Below are 23,033 nucleotides of genomic sequence, written 5' to 3'. Positions count from 1 at the left end.
AAACATTCATTATAAAAAAAATCATACCAGCACTTTTGCTCTTTGTAAAATAGCTAAATGAACTAAATAACATTCCTAACTCTGTATAAAAAGTAAATTTTCTTATGTTTACCTGTCTAAATGAACATTTCTTTCTTATTATCTTGTGATAAAACCATTTTATCTGAAACAAATTGTAATTGGCATTGGCATGACGATGGTTCAGTTAGGACTATGATCTGGACGTGTGATATGATATGCATTGTACCTAATTTCCAAGGGATAACAGATCACTTGAAAACTACTACAGAGACCGAATTACAATAATATGCAAAAGGAAATGTGGATGTATTATCATTTAAATATATCTACATGGATAGTAGGAAAAATAATAGGGTAAACATCTAAGGTAGTTCCTTTGTTTCGTGCTAATTCCTCATTCACACAGTGCCATAAATTGCATACAAAAGTCAATATACACACACATAGTTAAACACGTTTGTAGGAGAAATTGTAATTTTTGTGAGAAATGGTCGTTTTAGTGTGTCACATGGTTGTGGTTTTCATGTATGTCCTAAAGATGAAACAGAGTCCAGGAGATCCGTGTTTGCAAGCAATGAAGGTGACTTTCATATATGGCAGGTATTTAATAGCGGTGCACCTTATTTACATGCAAATTCGTACATCTCATTCATTTATCAACATAATTTTACCATATTTTACTGCTTCACCAGTGAAGACAGACAGCTTCAAATTAGATCTTTAAACTCTGAGGATGGAGATCTCGTTAGGAAATGCATGTATATTCAGTAAAAACAAGAATACAGACGCAGGAAGACGTTTAGTAATAAAATATTCATTCGACTTACATCTTTGCCACGGATGGACGAAGACGTATCAACAGCAGAGACGTGGATACCATAGGTTTTGTGGCTCCGCTATAGTCGGAGGTGGCTACGCCACGTAATCGCCGATTCCCAGCCTGTGGAGCTACAAAGAGGACAATGTCACCGGCCGCAGAACGGGTGGAAGTGAGTTTTCTTCGGGCAGCCATCTCAAGCCAACACCGAGTCTTCTCGCGACCACTTCTCCTGGCCTCCGAAATCAACAACGCGCCGCCTCTCGGGACTGTGCCGAATTCATCGTGTCGCCCTACTGTAGTGCAGTGGAACTTTGTCGGTATAGTTCGACTACAGGTGACGGACTGGAAAACATTGCCTCTGGATCTCTGTTCCACCATACCCAGTGTCGTGTAGAATCCTTCAAAGTTCATCACGTTCTTATCGTATATTGCTGACTGCATACAGTCATTGACGCCGAATTTACGGAACTTCGTCAGTTCCGTTAAGTTCGATTATTTTCCTGTTGACTGTAATTTCTCTTGTATGCAAGGAATATTTGATTGCTAGTAAATGCTATAACTGTAAAAGTGTGCTAGATCGTCGTCATAAGAAAGCTTCAAAATTATCTTACAACTCTCTCGGGAATGCAAGACCTGAATGACGACATATGCAGTGTTGTTTTAGCATTGATACATCAGAGTGGTCAATGTCATTTGGATGCATATCAGACGCCGCACTTTACACCTCGAACCGTTAGCATCATCAGTTCGACGTACGCCACTTTTAATCGTCCAAGGGAACGCGCGATCAGTAATGCCCAACAGAGATAGCCGCCTCCACGCAACGCTTGCCATTCATCCACTTATCTTAACGACTGCAGAATCACGGTTCGTGTCCAACTTGCAGTTTAGATTTTCCAGGTACAAAATAATTCTAGAAGACCATCTGATGGGAAAGTGACACCGCCAAAGTTAACCCTGAAACTGTCACGTTCCAATAGTTAACGTGGTATTCTGTACAGTATGACCACCAGTCCAGCTAGTTGCAGTGCACGTAAAGCTACGAGGTGCCTAATTTGGCGTTGACTCACTTCATGCCCTCCGAGAGTGGACATATGAAATTCTGATGACAGGATACTTTTCACATATACAGCCATCTGTGGTGTTTAACTGTGGTGTTTAATTTCATGGTAGTCAGAATGGATGTGGGGACGTCCTGGAGAAACTATAGCAAGGAAACCCCCCTCCCCTTTCCCGGTACTGACACCGGGAACCGGGACATCCAGGATCATCGTCTTGAGTTCTGCCCGCTAGACTACCACCACCGCTGCTATTCTTTTACTTACAGAAGACCAAAATTTTGTATTACTAAAATTTGTGTTGCTTGACTCAGCCTGCAGAGCTTGCAGTAGAACTGGTTTATTTCACAGAATCGAAGATCAGAAGTGCTCATAGTTCTTAAGGTATGCGTTTTGGAACTCACATTTTTTGCTTCGGGTGATCGGTTTAGCTATGTCCCTGAATATTGACCATTCCTTCGAGGACAACCTGTGTACTGCAATGTCTGTAGTTGCTAATAATCCAACTGATAATGGTAAGCTCTATTCCTTACTCACAACAGCCCAGTCCTTAGGAACTTGGATGTGAAGTTGTTTGTCACAACTGGTCCGTGGTCGACATGGCACCGTTCAGCGACTTGCAGCTGCACAACTTTGAATTTCGCGACAGTCGTGCCGAGCGCCGCCTGGGAGTCAGAGGGCACGCGACCACCTGCTTAAACGAGTGGTAACGTGCTTGACTCCCATGCAGTGGGCGCGGGTTCGATCCCCGCCCCGCTTGACAATTTTCTTCGCTGCTCAAATCGCCCAATGTGGCGTGACCTGAAGTAAGACTTGTTCCCAGGGGCCGAACTTCACCGGACGGCCTTCCCGGCCAACGGTGCCACACGATCATTTCATTTCACTTCTGTGGAGCGGCGAGGCACTCGCGGACAGAACGGTTTTAGGCGCTAAGCTGAAACGGTCGACATTACATAGGTCACTGGCTGTGGTTGCTTGCCAAACGGTCAGATCAACTATCAAAGGGCTCGGCAACTCCAAATCACCCGGTCCTGATGGCGTTAGACCATTTTAACTCAAAAATCTTCCACCCTCAGCCATCCTTTACCTCATCTCCATCTACAACATATCTATAATTACATTACTTTCTTACAACCTGGAAGACAGCCAAACTCATCACCATTCCGAAACCGATCAAAAATCCCCTCTTCTCACAATATCATAGACCAATATCCCTCCTAAGTTTCCTGAGGAAAATCTTGGAACGCTTAATCCTCACTTCATAGCAATCCTTCCTCAATGGTAGACAAATTAACATCCCTGAACAATTGGGCTTTCAAGCTGGGCAGGCACAACAATCCTGACCACCCAGGTGGTCAAGCAAATCTGTAAGGCCAAGACAGAAGGACACAGAACAGGAGCGGTCTCCTAGATATTGAGAAGGCCTCCAACCGAGTATGGCACGACAATATAAACTACAAACTCGATGAAATCGAGTGGCCCCTCCACATAATTAAAACTTTGTCATCCTTTTAAGGTAAGAGGTAATTCTTTGTTAATTTAGAGAAGAGTAAAATCGATATCAAACCTATAGAAGCAGGGTTCCCCAGGGTTCTGTCTTGGGCCCTATACTATACAGCGCCTGCTCAAACGATATCCCTAAACCAGAAAATACCCATCTTGCTCTCTTTGCAGATGATACAGCTACTTATGTCAGTCACCCAAACCCCAATTACATCGCTATGCAGCTGCAACGACAGCTTGAACAAATTACTGAATGGTGCAACATTTGGAAGATCAAAATTAATACCGCAAAATGCAACGCCATCATGTTCACTACCAGGAGAAGACCATCATTCCGCCACCTCTCTCTAAATGGGCGGCACCTCCGCTGGTGTGAATCAGAAAAATATTTAGGCCTCAAAATTTATCAAAAACCACTCTGGAGTCAGCACATTACCGACACATGTAATCGGGGTTTGAGTAGACTTCAGCAACTATACCCACTGCTCTAGGGCAGTGGGTTGACAACAAAAGCAGAACTACTAATTTGGGAAGTCATAGTTCTTGCTATACTATTTAGGTGTGAGGTCTGGGGCACGGCTGCTGACACTCACGTCCACAAACTGCAAGTGTTCCAAAACAAACCACTGAGGATCATAACAGACGCACTCTGGTTTGTTCCCACACAAACATATACCAAGACTCAAATATGCCATCCGTCTAGCAATCATACAAAAGCACATACAATGACTACACAACAGAACAGTCAGATCTCTATTTCATCTCATCTCATCATTGGAAACAGACCCAAATCACATTAATTTCAAACACCCTCCAAATATTGCTACACGCCGGTTCCGTGCATAACAAGCACTACATAGTAGGAACGCACACACTAACACACTAAACACAAAAAACAAACAAACACACAAACACAAAATACATGTAATTGAAACCCTCATGTTCCAACGTTATTTTAGACGGATGGAATTAGGCACAGTCCACCGGACCTTCAAATCACATCGACAATTGTCCAACAATGCTACGCACCGCCTCTGCTGACAGAGAGCTACTGTTTCACCTCCGTTCACACTTGGAAGTCTTACTGGGTGTGCCGGGGTCCTTCTGCCGGCATGTCAACAGCGGTCCTGAGTCCACTGTAAGCAAAGCAGAAGGAATTTCTAGGAGACTACCTTTTCTTGTCAACCAGGTGCTGAAGGCGAACTCCGTATTGGTAAACGAGATCATTTAAATTCTAGTTGTAGAAAATGTTAAAAATTGGGGAATACACGTAAGCCCCTGTCTTACCGTTCTTGTTGTAATAACAGTAATGACGAGGCAATTAAATTCAATTTTACTTTTGGTAAATGTATCTAAACTAAATTATTTTATTTGCAGCAATGGGTTTCAGACTTATCGTGTGGTATTTTTGGTTTTAATAATAAAAGTCGTAAAGAATAAGCCACATAGTCAACCTGCCCCTCCACTCTCCCCACACTCTGGTACAACAGTCACAACTTTCAGAACTCTTCCTTCTTCTGCATATTATAAATTGTGCAATGCAAGGATATTTCTGTACCAAGTAATCGATCAATGAAACTACACTACTGACCATTAAAATCGCTACACCAGACGAGAAATTGAACCGACAGGAATAAAATGCTGTGATATGCACATGATTAGCTTTTCAGAGCATGCACACAAGGTTGGCGCCGGTGGCGACACCTAAAACGTGCTCACATGAGGAAAGTTTCCAACAGATTTCTCATACACAAACAGCAGTCGACTAGCGTTGTCTACTGAAACGTTGTTGTGATGCCTCGTGTAAGGAAGAGAAATGCGTTCCATCACGTTTCCGACTTTGAAAAGGTCGGATTGTAGTCTATCGCGATTGCGGTTTATCGTATCGCGACATTGCTGCTCGCTTTGGTCGAGAGCCAATGACTGTTAGGAGAATATGGAATCGGTGGGTTCAGGAGGGTAATACGGAACGCCGTGCTGGATCCCAACGCCCTCGTATCGCTAGCAGTCGAGATGACAGGCATCTTATCCACATGGCTGTAACGGATCTTGCAGCCACAACTCAATCCCTGAGTCAACAGATGGGGACGTTTGGAAGACAACAACCATCTGCACGAACAGTTCGACGACGTTTGCAGCAACATGGACTATCAGCTCGGAGACCGTGGCTGCGGTTAAAAATAGTTCAAATGGCTCTGAGCACTATGGGACTCAACTTCTGAGGTCATTAGTCCCGTAGAACTTAGAACTAGTTAGACCTAACTAACCTAAGGATATCACCCACATCCATGCCCGAGGCAGAATTCGAACCTGCGACCGTAGCGGTCTCGTGGTTCCAGACTGCAGCGCCTAGAACCGCACGGCCACTTTGAAACGTCCCCTTAGAAAAATTGTATATGACTGTGCTTAAACTGACACACAATAATTTTAGCGCAACGCAATCTGACTATAAAAGATCCCTGCAAAAGAATGGCCCTGAGTAACAGTAAACTATACCTTTCAGAAATCACTTACCTCACAAAAATCTTCATTACTCGAACTACTGCAATACAGCGAGCGCCACTACTGCCAGCTAAATAAAAGATTCAAACTATGGAAGGCACTAACTACTGATAGGGATAGTTAGCAAATGAAAGATATTAATAGAGAACAAACAATGTATTTACCTTAATAGTCATAATATATATAGCAGTTCATGACAAATTACAAAACTCCGCCATCTCTCTCCCCACATCCACCACTGCTGGCGGCTCACCTCCAACTGCGCAACGCTACGTGCTGTTCACATCCAGCTGCCGCTGCCAAACACTACAATGGCAGACAACAATGCAAACTAGCCACAGACTGCACACAGCACAGCCAGTGACTTTCGTACAGAGCGCTACGTAACGTTGCCAATAAGAAAATATAAACAGCCTATTGAAACATCAACTTCACACATGAGCATTAAAACAAAACAGAATAAATAATGTCTAAGCATATTTACAAGGTAAATAACATGTTATTAATGCCAATTATATTTGAGGATAACAGTATTCCTCATCATAGTGAATGTAGCTTAGTATTAGAAGAAGAAAACATTCTATGAAACTACTCAGAGACAGGAAGAAAACAAATACACAAGGGTACACAAAAACATAGTGGGATAACACAAAAGGAAAGGACAGGGTTCGTTTTCAGTGTAACATTTAGTACTGCAGTCCAACCCAAAATTTCATTCCATAGATCTTTCGTCTTATTTCAACCTTTGCTTCCACCAAAATAAAATCCTAACCAAGCATGCTTTCTGTATTTTTCTCGTATAACCTCTCAGTGCATGTCTTCAAATTCATCGCAACTCATTCTCTTATAGGCTACCCCCTCTTAAGCTAACTTAAATCTACTGAGCTCAGATGCTAAACTAAGGGACGAGGCAATGCAGCAGCATAAAACAATTAACACAAACATCAATGACAAAAAAATTCAAATTGGCAAAGCAATTGCAATAATACAACTAATATAAGGCACTGTGCAGCAAACAAGAAAAATAAATCCGTAGTAAAACTGGCTTAACAGCGTAATACAACGTCAAATTCAGTAACATTATGCCTGGCTAACAGCAGCAGCAACTTATATCTAAACATGACATAGCTCAAGCAAAAAAAAAAAAAAATATTACAGTAAAAACAACAATGCAGATAAGGGAAATGTATAATCACATCTTAATGTCTATGTAATTAAAGTGGTGCACCACAACTATTTCTACAAAAGAAATTACCAAGTACTTGAAAAGAAAATGATATATGCAGTTACTGTTATTAGTCCCTTCTTACTGTTCTTTCCATTCCAAGAGCTCCTTTTTCGAAGAATGTCGGTCATAAAATAATTATTTAATAGATCTGTTTACAGAAAGTGTTCACATTAGCAAATGCATTTAATTTTATTTTATGAAACCAATGCTGCAAGACAGCTGGAAACCAGATATCAAATGAAATAAGCAACTATGTACAAAGTAAAGCATAAGAAATCATTCAGTAGTCATGAGGCATTTCATAAGTTAGTAGAAAAATCTCTCAACTAGAGAGACAGTAGTCATAATCAGGTGTATAGACATTAAAATATTTCTCGTCATTTCATTAGGCATTTCAGTAAATATCATAAATTAAGAGCTCCACAGTGTGATAATATGTTTTCAAGTTCGACCATGTCGTTTTTGTGATGCTTTCTACAAAGGAACGTCAATATGACTGTGCTTAAACTGACACACAATATTTTTAGCGCAACGCAATCTGACTATCAAAGATCCCTGCAAAAGAATGGCCCTGAGTAACATTAAACTATACCTTTCAGAAATCACTTACCTCACAAAAATCTTCATTACTCGAACTACTGCAATACAGCGAGCGCCACTACTGCCAGCTAAATAAAAGATTCAAACTACGGAAGGCACTAACTACTGATAGGGATAGTTAGCAAATGAAAGATATTAATAGAGAACAAACAATGTATTTACCTTAATAGTCATAATATATATAGCAGTTCATGACAAATTACAAAACTCCGCCATCTCTCTCCCCACATCCACCACTGCTGGCGGCTCACCTCCAACTGCGCAACGCTACGCGCTGTTCACATCCAGCTGCCGCTGCCAAACACTACAATGGCAGACAACAATGCAAACTAGCCACAGACTGCACACAGCACAGCCAGTGATTTTCGTACAGAGCGCTACGTAACGTTGCCAATAAGAAAATATAAACAGCCTACTTACAACTTCGGCCGGCGGCTGCGGTTACCCTTGACGCTGCATCACAGACAGGAGCGCCTGCGATGGTGTACTCAAGGACGAACCGGGGTGCACGAATGGCAAAACGTCATTTTTTCGGATGAATCCAGGTTCTGTTTAAAGCATCGTGATGGTCGCATCCGTGTTTGGTGACACCGCGGTGAACGCACATTGGAAACGTGTATTCGTCATCGCCATACTGGCGTATCACCCGGCGTGATGGTATGGGGTGCCATTGGTTACACGTCTCGGTCACCTCTTGTTCGCATTGACGGCATTTTGAACAGTGGACGTTACATTTCTAATGTGTTACGAGGCGTTGCTCTATCCTTCATTCGATCCCTGTGAAACCCTACATTTGATCAGGATAATGCACGAGCGCATGTTGCAGGTCCTGTACGGTCCTTTCTGGGTACAGAAAATGTTCGACTGCTGCCCTGGCCAGCACATTCTCCAGATCTCTCACCAATTGAAAACGTGTGGTCAATGGTGGCTGTACCTGCGCACGCCATCCAAGCCCAGGCGTATCAAAGGCTGTCATTACGGCCAGAGGTGTTTGTTCTGGGTACTGATTTCTCACGATCTATGCACCCAAATTGCGTGAAAATGTAATCACATGTCAGTTCCAGTATATTTGTCCAATGAATACCCGTTTATCATCTGCATTTCTTCTTGGTGTAGCAGTTTTAATGGCCCGTAGTGTATCACAGTCCTTGACGAACTTACAAGATAAACTCCCCATAGCACCTCCCTCAAATTTAGTGGTATGATGGCGCTGTGGATAGCCCGTCAAATACTGGGCATAGTTCAAGAATGAAAACGGGAAGGTGTACTAAAATGCGCAAGTAGAGCAAAATAGAAACATCCAACGGTCCATACTTAACAAGTGCAATATCGAGAAAATTTGAACAGCCGCGACGTCATGGCTTCGATCGGGTCGATCACGACTACCTGGAAGAGGAACACTCTCTATACTACCGTCGACGCCGTAATGCGTCTCTTCTTGGAGCTACGTCTTGTGTACTCTACGATGGCCGTCTCACTCCTCCCATCTCGACCCGTCGATCAGTGTGTCAAGGCTGCCCGATTTCTGCACTGTTGTATGCTTTTGCCATCGAACCGTTGCTCTGCTGCCTCCGTCAACGCATCTCTGGTTTGTCTCTCGGTGAGCATGTATTCAGCTGCACTGCTTATGCAAACGAGGGCTGAGGCCAGGGAGTCGCTGGCATGAGTTAGCACGTAAAGCTTGTGGTATCTGCCTTAACGTCCACATGTCGAGTGCCGTGGCTCTAGGTAGAGGGGCTACTGCGAATAGCGCTGCTTCTTTGAGCATAGCTTCTACTATTCGATTCCTAGGACTCGATTTCGGAAGTGATCTGTGGCGCACGATTGCCCCCAACTGCCGGTGCCTACTTTCCCAACTAAAAGCAGGGGTCCTAGATCACTGGTTACGAGTGCTCGATCTTTCGTAGCAGGCAAAATATGTAAATGTTTATTTGCCTCCACGTACTCCCCCTCACGCCCGTAACACAGACACTTCCTATTCCGCCATCTGTGGCCCGCCGCATGCTACCGGCATTAGGTTCATTTGTTTGCCCCGGCTTGCTGTTCAAGATAAGGTACGAGACACTCTTCCGCGATGCCGGGGCGGTTTAGGTCTGTATCTTGTGCCTGACAGAGCGATAGTTCTATTCTGAGCCGTGGTAATAATTGCTGTTTCGAAGAGCGCGCTGCAGCGCGTAGTGTGAAGCAGTCGCCATCCGTTTCTGGCGGTGGCGCCGCTGTGGCAATCGTAGATTTGGTGTCTCCCTCTGGTGGGAAATGGGAAAGGTTGCCTGTTCATGAGCATTTAATGGGCGCTATGAGCTCGCCAGTTGGTCAGTCTGGGTGAGTCTGGAGTCAGTCTGGGGTCAGTCTCTCGTCCCCAGATTGCTAGTCTGTGTCTAGTCCGCACTTGTTAGGCAGTTAGTGTCTGTCTGTCGTTCGGAGTGCTAGTATGTCTGACGTTGGAATCAACCTTTAAAGCCGGCAAAATGAGAGTCTTTCCACTCCACAAGTAAGAGAACTCAGTGAGTGGTCGCCCGGTCGGGGCTTAGTTCCTGTATCTGAGTCTGCGCGTTAGGCCGCCAGTCTGCTCAGTTTGCTCAGGCAATGGTCATTGGCGGTTGGATCGATCGGTTGGTCGGTCGCGCACTGAGACACAAGATGACTTGCCGCGTGGAGCGTCGGCGCATGTGAGGTCGCCACGTGAGTCCAGTGGGCCGCGGCGTATAGCGAGGGGTAGTGACTTCGCGGTCGACACGAGAGCAACAGGAGTCAACTCATGACATCAGTCTGGCCGGTGCGAGCTGCGACGCCGTGAGACGGGAGATCGGTGCGCCTTCCTGCGTCCGTTGAAGCGGCTGGCAGCGGACCGTTCGGGAGAGCGATTTGGGCGGTGCTTCTCGAGAAATCGCAGTTTATTAGAAGTTAAGTGATTGGTGATATGTTGTTTGATTTACTCTTGTTAAATTCTTCTTGTTTTCTTTGTGAGGTCACCAGCCGTTTTGCTTTGGGGTCGTTCCATCATTCTTCTCCGTTTGCCCATCCGCGGATAGGTGGTTGTTTATAAATTGGGTGGTCCGTTTTTCCCTTGTGGAGTAGGGGCGGGTTAGAGCAACCTGCGGTTCGGGTTGTTCGGTAATCTCCCTATCAATCTACCGTACGTTAGTAGCTGTCTCTGTCATGTTTGTCGCCGGCCGTTGTGGCCGAGCGGTTCAAGGCGCTTCAGTCCGGAGCCGCGCTACTGCTGCGGTCGCAGGTTCGAATCATGCGTCGGGCATGGATGTGTGTGACGTCCTTAGGTTAGTTAGATTTAAGTAGTAGTAAGTTCTAGGGGACTGATGACCTCAGATGTTAAGTCCCATAGTGCTTGGAGCCATTTGAACCATTTTGTCATGTTTGTCGGATTAGGTGTGTTAACGAATTTATTGCTTGGAATGTAACGGCCTAATACCTGATATATGTCTTGATCTTTTTCAAACTTTGATATTATTGCCTATGATCTTGAGAGGCGGTATCTGTGTGCTGTAGAGCATCTTAACTATTGTTTGCCCAACTTTGTAGAATTTTATATAAGATTGCATTTCATGGGATTTTATTTAAATGATCATTTTAGAATATAAAGTTGCCACCCTTTCACTGTAAGACTTTTCTTAGAAGTTAAAATCAAGATGCACCTTCGGTGACAAGGTTAATATTTTAACTGTTAGTGTTTTGCACCATTTCCATCCCTCCTATGGGAGGTGCATAGTATGTGTGCTTGTGTAAATTGTTAAAACTCTTAGTTTAAAGTTATCTGGTGTGTTGCAGATTTGCACCAGTGTAGGCTGTTGTGAGCGGTCGTAACTACGGTCGTGTCAAAAGGAAGCGGCAAGGTTCTCTGCCCAAAAGCTCATGCAGTCAAAACTTGTTTGTTTCTGCCTCTGAATAAATTGTAACTTTGTTATTTAGAGAGTGCTTTGTGATTATAATTTTAAATCTGTTTCTTTTAAAAAAAAGCTTTTAGGCACTATTAAAGCGAATAAAATTCCCATTTGTTAAAAGGAATTTGGTTATGATTTCATCAGTTACTCCCTGGCAATTAATTCCTTCTTTACATAGTGTGATTAAATGTGTAAATGTTCTTGATGAATCGCTAGTAAATTAAATAAATTCTTAAGAATATTTTGAAAATAAATCACGGTTCATATTCATTGGCTGTCACATGGCGTTGTGGAGCCATTGTCCTTCGTGCGTTACCAGCCTATTGCTGGAGGGCCTTGCACAACATTCTCTCAGCACATATCTCGTTTTCGGATGTCCGGCGGCCCTTCTTTTACTCCCGCTACTTTTCCTGGCGTCCCCGTGGCGATCGGTATCCCCCCCCCCCCTCTCTCTCTCTCTCTCGACAGTGACGTCCAGTCTGCATGGTACCTTATTATCAACGGGAAGCAAGTATGCCTGTCACACCTTAACGGAGTACATATCGCAGACAAGCATTTGTGTGTAACCAGTGATGTTTTTGACACAGACGAGCATCACATTGTGTACGCGTCGGCAAGAGGTGTCTGACTATTGGTGCAACAACACATGTTGTCACTAATTACTCGTACGAATCCTCATCAGATATCTACTCAACTGCTCCTTTTTCGGGACGCGAGGTACATCCCGCAAGCGAAGACGAACTTTGTGAAGTGGATTTGTAGACACGCAGCTGACTACGTGTTTGTTAATGGCGACAGAACTATCCTTGATTTATCAGTTCCTTAATGAACGCCACTGCGAAGTTGTCCGCAGTCAAAAATATAGACAATTTTTCTCGAGTTTCCTTTGTAGTGTCTTCCTTAACCCACCCCAAAGCTGGGGTGCTCCTGTCATGGAGACGTGATCCCCGCGTCTTACACACTTAGAACCGATATACACTCCTGGAAATTGAAATAAGAACACCGTGAATTCATTGTCCCAGGAAGGGGAAACTTTATTGACACATTCCTGGGGTCAGATACATCACATGATCACACTGACAGAACCACAGGCACATAGACACAGGCAACAGAGCATGCACAATGTCGGCACTAGTACAGTGTATATCCACCTTTCGCAGCAATGCAGGCTGCTATTCTCCCATGGAGACGATCGTAGAGATGCTGGATGTAGTCCTGTGGAACGGCTTGCCATGCCATTTCCACCTGGCGCCTCAGTTGGACCAGCGTTCGTGCTGGACGTGCAGACCGCGTGAGACGACGCTTCATCCAGTCCCAAACATGCTCAATGGGGGATAGATCCGGAGATCTTGCTGGCCAGGGTAGTTGACTTACACCTTCTAGAGCACGTTGGGTGGCACGGGATACATGCGGACGTGCATTGTCCTGTTGGAACAGCAAGTTCCCTTGCCGGTCTAGGAATGATAGAACGATGGGTTCGATGACGGTTTGGATGTACCGTGCACTATTCAGTGTCCCCTCGACGATCACCAGTGGTGTACGGCCAGTGTAGGAGATCGCTCCCCACACCATGATGCCGGGTGTTGGCCCTGTGTGCCTCGGTCGTATGCAGTCCTGATTGTGGCGCTCACCTGCACGGCGCCTAACACGCATACGACCATCATTGGCACCAAGGCAGAAGCGACTCTCATCGCTGAAGACGACACGTCTCCATTCGTCCCTCCATTCACGCCTGTCGCGACACCACTGGAGGCGGGCTGCACGATGTTGGGGCGTGAGCGGAAGACGGCCTAACGGTGTGCGGGACCGTAGCCCAGCTTCATGGAGACGGTTGCGAATGGTCCTCGCCGATACCCCAGGAGCAACAGTGTCCCTAATTTGCTGGGAAGTGGCGGTGCGGTCCCCTACGGCACTGCGTAGGATCCTACGGTCTTGGCGTGTATCCGTGCGTCGCTGCGGTCCGGTCCCAGGTCGACGGGCACGTGCACCTTCCGCCGACCACTGGCGACAACATCGATGTACTGTGGAGACCTCACGCCCCACGTGTTGAGCAATTCGGCGGTACGTCCACCCGGCCTCCCGCATGCCCACTATACGCCCTCGCTCAAAGTCCGTCAACTGCACATACGGTTCACGTCCACGCTGTCGCGGCATACTACCAGTGTTAAAAACTGCGATGGAGCTCCGTATGCCACGGCAAACTGGCTGACACTGACGGCGGCGGTGCACAAATGCTGCGCAGCTAGCGCCATTCGACGGCCAACACCGCGGTTCCTGGTGTGTCCGCTGTGCCGTGCGTGTGATCATTGCTTGTACAGCCCTCTCGCAGTGTCCGGAGCAAGTATGGTGGGTCTGACACATCGGTGTCAATGTGTTCTTTTTTCTATTTCCAGGAGTGTATTTTCTAGTCATCGGTATGATATTCTTGGAAAAATTGTCGTCGATAGTTTCAATGAGTCTGACGTCTTGCTGCGACCTCCTCCTCGTGACACCGGTTTCCTGCTATTTTCGGTGATATTAATATTAGTTTAAAAGGAAAATAAATAAATAAACCATTGATGTTCGGTCGATGTTCATACTACCTCTATTCCACGTTCCCTACGTTGTGATATCGTGTGTTGTGTTATTTGTGTTTATGAACCCCATGAGATGAACATTACTCGTTGATGTACGTTCGAACTTTTCGGCGTTGTATACCCTGATGTGTTCCATTGTGTCACGTTTGTGACCTGTCACGGTGCTTTTTCCTATGACTGTGTTTAGGGTGTGTCCTTGGCTGTCTGTACAGGTTTCGTGAGCTGTGTAGTTGTTGGTGCACGCTTCATCATTAATTTCTTGTTGTTCTTGTTTGTGACGTCTACGCTTTCCACAATCACTACTAACAAATTATGTTTCTTCTATTCTTAAGAAAAAAACATGTCCTCATGGTAACCCATTGGTACATTTCACGTTTTATGTATCTGGCTACCTCATAGTCCATGGCACTTTGCATGCACAGTAGATAATATGTTTCGTTGTCTGTAAGTAATGTCGCAGCACCGCGCCGCTGGCAACCAATGACGTGCGGATCTCAGTATCATCGAACGCGTCCGGGAGGAGACAACTGCACGGTGCAATGACCTCGCCCTGATAGCTGGAGACTTGTGCTTCCGGCAGTGAATGTCTTCGTATACGCTGACGGGATGTGGGGAATGAAGATCCTCTTGACATGTCGTGGTCTTAGTAGACATACACTCCTGGAAATTGAAATAAGAACACCGTGAATTCATTGTCCCAGGAAGGGGAAACTTTATTGACACATTCCTGGGGTCAGATACATCACATGATCACACTGACAGAACCACAGGCACATAGACACAGGCAACAGAGCATGCACAATGTCGGCACTAGTACAGTGTATATCCTCCTTTCGCAGCAATGCAGGCTGCTATTCTCCCATGGAGACGATCGTAGAGATGCTGGATGTAGTCCTGTGGAACGGCTTGCCATGCTATTTCCACCTGGCGCCTCAGTTGGACCAGCGTTCGTGCTGGACGTGTAGACCGCGTGAGACGACGCTTCATCCAGTCCCAAACATGCTCAATGGGGGACAGATCCGGAGATCTTGCTGGCCAGGGTAGTTGACTTACACCTTCTAGAGCACGTTGGGTGGCACGGGATACATGCGGACGTGCATTGTCCTGTTGGAACAGCAAGTTCCCTTGCCGGTCTAGGAATGGTAGAACGATGGGTTCGATGACGGTTTGGATGTACCGTGCACTATTCAGTGTCCCCTCGACGATCACCAGTGGTGTACGGGCAGTGTAGGAGATCGCTCCCCATACCATGATGCCGGGTGTTGGCCCTGTGTGCCTCGGTCGTATGCAGTCCTGATTGTGGCGCTCACCTGCACGGCGCCAAACACGCATACGACCATCATTCACGCCTGTCGCGACACCACTGGAGGCGGGCTGCACGATGTTGGGGCGTGAGCGGAAGACGGCCTAACGGTGTGCGGGACCGTAGCCCAGCTTCATGGAGACGGTTGCGAATGGTCCTCTCCGATACCCCAGGAGCAACAGTGTCCCTAATTTGCTGGGAAGTGGCGGTGCGGTCCCCTACGGCACTGCGTAGGATCCTACGGTCTTGGCGTGCATCCGTGCGTCGCTGCGGTCCGGTCCCAGGTCGACGGGCACGTGCACCTTCCGCCGACCACTGGCGACAACATCGGTGTACTGTGGAGACCTCACGCCCCACGTGTTGAGCAATTCGGCGGTACGTCCACCCGGCCTCCCGCATGCCCACTATACGCCCTCGCTCAAAGTCTGTCAACTGCACATACGGTTCACGTCCACGCTGTCGCGGCATGCTACCAGTGTTAAAGACTGCGATGGAGCTCCGTATGCCACGGCAAACTGGCTGACACTGACGGCGGCGGTGCACAAATGCTGCGCAGCTAGCGCCATTCGACGGCCAACACCGCGGTTCGTGGTGTGTCCGCTGTGCCGTGCGTGTGATCATTGCTTGTACAGCCCTCTCGCAGTGTCCGGAGCAAGTATGGTGGGTCTGACACACTGGTGTCAATGTGTTCTTTTTTCCATTTCCAGGAGTGTAGTTTTGATATTTGTAGTCTGTGTTTGCGATCAGTTTTTTAAAATAGCTCTTTACATGTGGGACATTCCGGACCGCCTGCTTTGCTGCAAGTACAGTTTCTGGATACAGATGGTATGCAACCAACCACCTTTTCAGTACAGTCGGTTTGGATCTGTGTCGGTTTGGCGCATTTGTAGCGGACTGCAGCTTCTCGCCTACAGCACTTAGCTGGGTGCCCTATGTCATGACACGTGTGGTATTTCTGCACCCTTATGAAATCATTTTATTGTATGTGCTTCGGAATCGATGTATACCCGTTCTCTTTGAATAAGAACATACCATATTCGAGGGCTAACCTCAATAACCTTCATCACTGTACGCTTGTTTTTCGGTTCTGTTTTAAACTTAAGCTTCACTTCTTCGTCAAACATTTCTCTGGTGACATCCTCACTGAGGTTAATCACGTACAGTACGTCCATGAAATTCTTGTCCGAAATGGACATGGGGACATGGTATACGGCCATTAGTGGTCTGTTTTTTCCGGGCCTCTTCGCATTTGATATCCTTTACCTGCGATGTTTTCTCTTCGACTTTCAAGGTGTCCGTCTTCGTCTCGGCTTCGATAATCACTGTATTTGTTGTTGGTCCGACCCCTTTATTGTGATTTTATCCCCTATGTCTTCCATTTGGATTTTCATTTCGTCCTGAATCACGTCATCAGACGAGATCCTTACACATCTTGTAATATGGCAGTACATAATTCTCTCATGTATCTCCAACATACAAATTAAGTTCATGAACTGAAAATATGGCTTTATCCCGAACAGTACTTTGGAAGTAGTGTCCACACACGACGAATGGAACTTACAAAAAGAGGCAGCTAGCGTTGACAGAACGCGAAACAAATATGGAGGAGGAAGAATAACGGAAGGAAACGCCAGTGTTAAGGAGAGCTGAGATAGCGCGCGCGCGCCCCCGCAGCGATCGTAAAGCAGAGCCGAGAGCCGCTTCCGGCTGCCCGCCTACGCGTGCTCGGAAGACTGCAGAAGGCGGCAGACAGCAGACTGCGGGCAGCGCGTGTCGTGTAGCCCTCCTGCCCCGTAGCTACTTGTACCGCCGGCGATAAGCGCCGCATTACTTTCAAGGCCGCCGCTTCCGGCGCGCGTTAATCCGCCGGTTCGCTCGCAGTTAACTACTGTGCTGCGCCTCTGCCCCCCCCCCCCCCCCCCATCCTTCCCCTGGCCGTGCGTGCCTTTCTCGACAACACGGAACTTCTCCACCGAAGCATAATCGATCTGCGGGCAAACGGCGGGGAGAAAACATGGACCGCGCCTCTCCGCCTGCCCTCGAGGCGAGAACACGCCACTTGCTGCAGCAGCGGCAGTCCGTTGTGCGTCTCTTGTGCTGAATGTTCTTGGTGGGGGCAATATAAGTGGCAACAACAAATTTGCACATGATTGATGCATGAATTGACTCGTAAATTCATCGAGTTTTAATTGCACCCACCAGTCGGGTTTACGAGTGCAGAGCCTTAACAAAATGGCGACAAAGCAAAATAAGAATTTTAGTGTGTTGGAACATGTGCATTGTTTATCTGTTACTGTGGTGTCGTCTGAAGAGCGTGGTACCAGGCCCACGCCCCCCTGCCCCCCCTGCCCCCCAGCCCTTCTTGCGGGGCCGCCAGCATTGCCACCCGTGCCGCCCCCGCCAGTCAGTGTGCGAACATTTGCCATGCCGGACATTTGCTACGCCGGACATTTGCCACGCCGGACATTTGCCACGCCGGACATTTGCCACGCCGAACATTTTCCATGCCGGACATTTGTCACGCCGGACACTTGCCACACCGGGCATTTCCCACGCCGGACATTTGCCACGCCGGACATTTGCCACGCCGGACATTTGCCACGCCGGACATTTGCCACGATTTTACCTGCTCTGAAGGTTTGGGTCCCTTGTCTCCCCCTCTCCTCCTTCTCCTCCTTCTCCTCCTCACCCACCACCTGAACCACAGTAAAGGTACTTACTGAGCCTTTCCCCTGGTTTTCTTAACATAGGACCAGAATCTCTATGGATTTTCCGCCACATTTCTAGAGAGAGTTTCGTTGTGGAAACTATTAAATGGATCTCGCATTGAAATCTATACCAAATTTCTAGCCACAGTAAAACTTCGCCAAACTTGGAGATTTTGCGCTCATCTAAATTATACGTGCCTTTTTCGGTGCTCCTGCTTCAGCTTTCTGTCATGTTTTGTGTACCATGGGGGATCAGTTCTGTCTGTTATTAATTTATTTGGTATGAATCTCTCGAGTGCTGTTGATACTATTTCTTTGAACTTACGCCACATATGCTCTTCACTTACATAGTTTGGAAGAATTGGAGACTGTCTCTTGGAAAGATGTCAACCGAATTTTTAGTTGCTTTTATAAATATATATATTTCGCGTTTAGTTTTGGTGAATTTCTTTGTTACGGAATTGAGCCTCGCTACGACTGTGTGTTCACTAATCCCTGTATCCGCCATGATGCTCAGGATTATTTGAATACAGCCTAATGGACTGTTACTAGCATCGTAGTGAAGTATGGACTCCTTCTCGAAATCAGATATCACTTTTTCCTTCAATTTCTGGAATGATTCCTGAGATTCTGCTGTCTATTGAAACTTAAGTCCCTTCCATTGTAACCACGTTAGTGGTTGTACAATTTCAGCAAATTCCTTTAAAGATTTATGATAATAGTTACATGAGCCAAGAGCCGGCCGCAGTATCCGTGCGGTTCTGGTGCTGCAGTCCGGAACCGCGAGGCTGCTACGGTCGCAGGTTCGAATCCTGCCTCAGGCATGGGTGTGTGTAATGTCCTTAGGTTAGTTAGGTTTAAGTAGTTCTAAGTTCTAGGGGACTTATGACCTAAGATGTTGAGTCCCATAGTGCTCAGAGCCATTTGAACCATTTTTGAATATGAGCCAAGAAATGTTTGCAACTGTTTTCTTGTTTGTAGTGTTGCACAATCACGCACTGCTGAGGATACGATATTATTCCCTCGTCATAGTACGTCCGAGGTAATTAACTTTCATTTGAGCAAAATGACACTTCTTAATGCTAAGTGTAAGATGTGCTGCTCTCAGTTTACTGTACACTTCATTCAAACATTTAACATCCTCTTCTACGTGTCTTGCCAAAACTATTATACTGTCAAGATACACCATTCATACCTATGGTTTCATCCTGCAGAGTACTGCATGCAACAAGCAATGGAATGTAGCAGGACCATTTTTTAATCCAAATGGCATCCTGTGGTATTGATAACGAGCTGTGTGCTGTGAACACTGTTTTAGGTCTATCATCTGGATGTACTTAAAGTTGACGATAACCACTTCTAAGATCCACTGCCAAAAATAATTACGAGGTCTATAAGGAAAGTGAGGACCAAATAGTCGCGAAATGGAAACCACTGTGAAAATCCGGCGATACTTTTCACAGACGTTTGGGCAGTGTCTCTGGTATGCCCATCGTTCTCTTCAAGGCGCTCTTTTCAGTTGTAATGATTTTTGGTTTGTGGGGCGCTCAACTACATGGTTATCAGCGCCTGTACAAATTCTCAACCTTTGCTCAGTCCAATCTCGCCACTTTCATGAATCATAATGAGATGATGAAGACAACAGAAACACCCAGTCATCTTGATGCAGGTGAAAATCCATGACCCTGCCTGGAATCGAACGTGGGACCCCATGCTCGGGAAGAGAGAACGCGAACGTGAGACTAAGAGCTGCGGACTCTTTTCAGTTGTGAGCGCACTGTGAGTGAGTAAGGGTGCTTAGAACAACAATGTCTCCCGCCAAGTAGGAGGGCCCGCTGAGAGGCTTCGCCTTAATGAATGCAGCCCACATAACACAACTGCCACGCACGTCCTTCTCCGTGGAAATTCTCAGCCGCACTTTGCAGGGGAAGTGAAGACACTTCGGTAGCCTTTTCGACGGGAAGTGTTCGATCACCCACAACACAGCCCTAACTGGCTCGTCCTGAGTATCGTATCTCTTGGGCGCAGGCTGCACGCTATAGGTCAGCGTAGAGAATTATCGGAAAGCACAGGCGGCTGCTTTCTATGACGATGGTGTTGGAAATTTGGTATAACGCTCCGACAAATGTCTGAGTCGGAGCAACGACTGTGTAGAGAAGTATCTGGAAGGTGTAGCTAAATGTGCAAAGAAAACAGTTTTGATTTTCACTGTCGTTTCCATTTCGTGACCGATCGTTCCTTACTTTCCGAACAACCCTCATACATTATCTGAAATTGTCTAATGTTTCCGTGATGTTTGGGGTTCGACACACACCTATTATAATGAGTGCATTTAGGAAACGGTAGTCTCAACAGAATCAGCACCTTTTGGTTCTATCATAAACATTTTTATACGATGACAACAATGGCAGACCAAGGGCTATTGTTATGTTCGATAATGCCTTTAGTTAGCTCTTGATCTCTAAGTTCATCTACCAGTGGTTGTAGGTGCTTTGATAGTCTACATGGATTCTTGTGGTTGGTGTATTATTCCCTGTTGGAGTGCGACGTTGTGTTATGGGTGTTGTTGGCAATGGAACATCTGACTAAAAACAAGCCTGAGTATTCTAACAACGCTGTTTCCATAGATTCCTGTACATTGACTTTAAAGTGATGAACCTTGGCATACAGTGAAGATGCACTGATGGTTTGCTTGAGGCTGTGACCGTTTGTTGATCTATTGGCATTATCCCTGTAGAGTCTCTCTAAAGTTGCTACTATAAATCCGTTTTGGAGACTCAGGTCGTCGATCAAAAATTATCTAAGTTGATCGGAAGCATAAACTCGTCATTTACGTTGCTTGTACATGCTACATTTCTGCGTATAAAACAATTTCAGATGGTTAATCACACGTAACATTCGTTGTGGTACATCGACATCCAATGTTACTCAAATCAGCTTATCTCTCTACCTGCACATGTTCGCAGTTCAGTTCGTAACGCCTTAGTGATAAGGTACCAGTGTACCTTGTAACACTGAAACATTTGAAACTTTTGCATCCATTGGAAATCAATTCCAACTAAGTTTAACTGTCCAGGAAGTCAAGTCTGAGAATAACGTAATATCCCTGTCCCACAATTGGCAAACCTTTTAGTTTCAGTCTTAAAGCTGAGCTGAGTCGTCCTTATGACTCCAGTTATTTAATTACTACTCCACGTAATCTGTATCTTGGACTGTTTACTGTCCTCCTGCCCAGACTAACGACTCACACTAGACATTTATGTTCCCAGACCTGTACTAAGCCCATCACGCAGCAATCTGTCTCTGCACATGTGTTTGCAGTATTATATGGTATTTGCTGGGATTGTTTCCCGACGGACGAAACATTTCCGTTTGACTCCTGATTCTGTTTGTTTCGCTTAACTTTTTTCTTGCTTCTGCAGTCATGTACCTTGCGGCCAAAGCGTCAACAACTATAAAACTGTAGCTGACGACATGGTGCATTCAAAGGTACTTTCTTCCCTCGCCGATAACATTCCTTTCTGCAAGCAAAGATTCGTCGATCATTCCTCCAAGAGCGCGACCATGTGAATCGCTGCAGATAATTCATCCGAATTTTCCATACGGACTCTACGTGAAAATTCCACAGGAATTCTCCGTAGAAAGACGTCTAGAACCCTATGTTCCGTGTCTCTGTGCATACTTCGATCCGCTTCTGGATTTTGCGTCAACTCAAATGTCCGTGTGTTCACTTTTCGAATTCTATCGCAAAAGGCTTTCTCCACTAATCCACTCAACTTCTTTTTAAAAAATCTAGGACTATTCTGTTTATGGTATCTCTGCCGTAAATCTTCTGCTACTTGTTCGAATATGCAGACTTTTCTAAGCGTCTCGTGATGTATCACATTCGTTATGGTCTCACTCGTCAGACATAGACTGGCCACCCGGAAGCTCGTCTCATCCAAACCAATTACTCAGTTCGGCTGTGTCTAAAACTTCATTTATGAATACTGTCACGTCGTCGGTTGTTTTCCCGGATAAGGGTGTTACTATGTTAGTTGCTGAAAGATCTACAGAGGAAGAGAATACACTCACTACTGCCTTAACCTCGTCTGAACACGATTGTGACTGTTGCACAGGTTGCAGAGTTTCAAGGTGATACTTAACTCGTCGTTGTACCACAGCTCCATCAGACCTGCCATAGCATCACTCGTAGTAACTGATGGCGTTTCCAGCATCTCTGTGCACTTCATTAATGATTTTACACCAACGAGACTAATTCTAACGAAACATTTCCTCTTTTGAAAGCAATAGAAAACTTCAACAACCATAGTCGCACTCAAATCTCATACAAATTATCTTAACTAATCTTTATCTCGAATCATTTCTCAACGACACTCGGTACAATCGTGTGCTGCATGACCATATTGCCTTGAAGTTGTGCGAGTTCCTGATACCATTTTGCTATATGGTATACTATGTGCAGTTTAATTACAGCTCTCAGATCTGTGGGGCACCAATTGAGTTTCCCTAAATTGTGACAGTTTCCCAGGTTCTTCAGGCTTGAGAAAAGTCACTTTACACGTCATTTGCGAATCTCTATGTCCATTTCTGGCCCTAACAAAACATCAAAATGCTTTGGACTCACCGCATTGTGCTGGTATCTGAGACGTACGAACGCCATACGCTATGTCTGAAGGCCATTGCTGATACTGCAACGTCCTCTCCCAGTTCTTTAATCACTCCAGGATTTCTAAGTCGTATTGGTGCCGCCAAACAACCACTTCTGGCTACGAATTGTAGGGGTCCCCAACGAAGGCACCTCTGCGTTGTCAG

This window comes from Schistocerca cancellata, chromosome 8 (assembly GCF_023864275.1).
Source record: "Schistocerca cancellata isolate TAMUIC-IGC-003103 chromosome 8, iqSchCanc2.1, whole genome shotgun sequence".
Taxonomy (NCBI): Eukaryota; Metazoa; Arthropoda; class Insecta; order Orthoptera; family Acrididae; genus Schistocerca; species Schistocerca cancellata.
Note: the sequence above shows the minus strand (reverse complement) of the source record.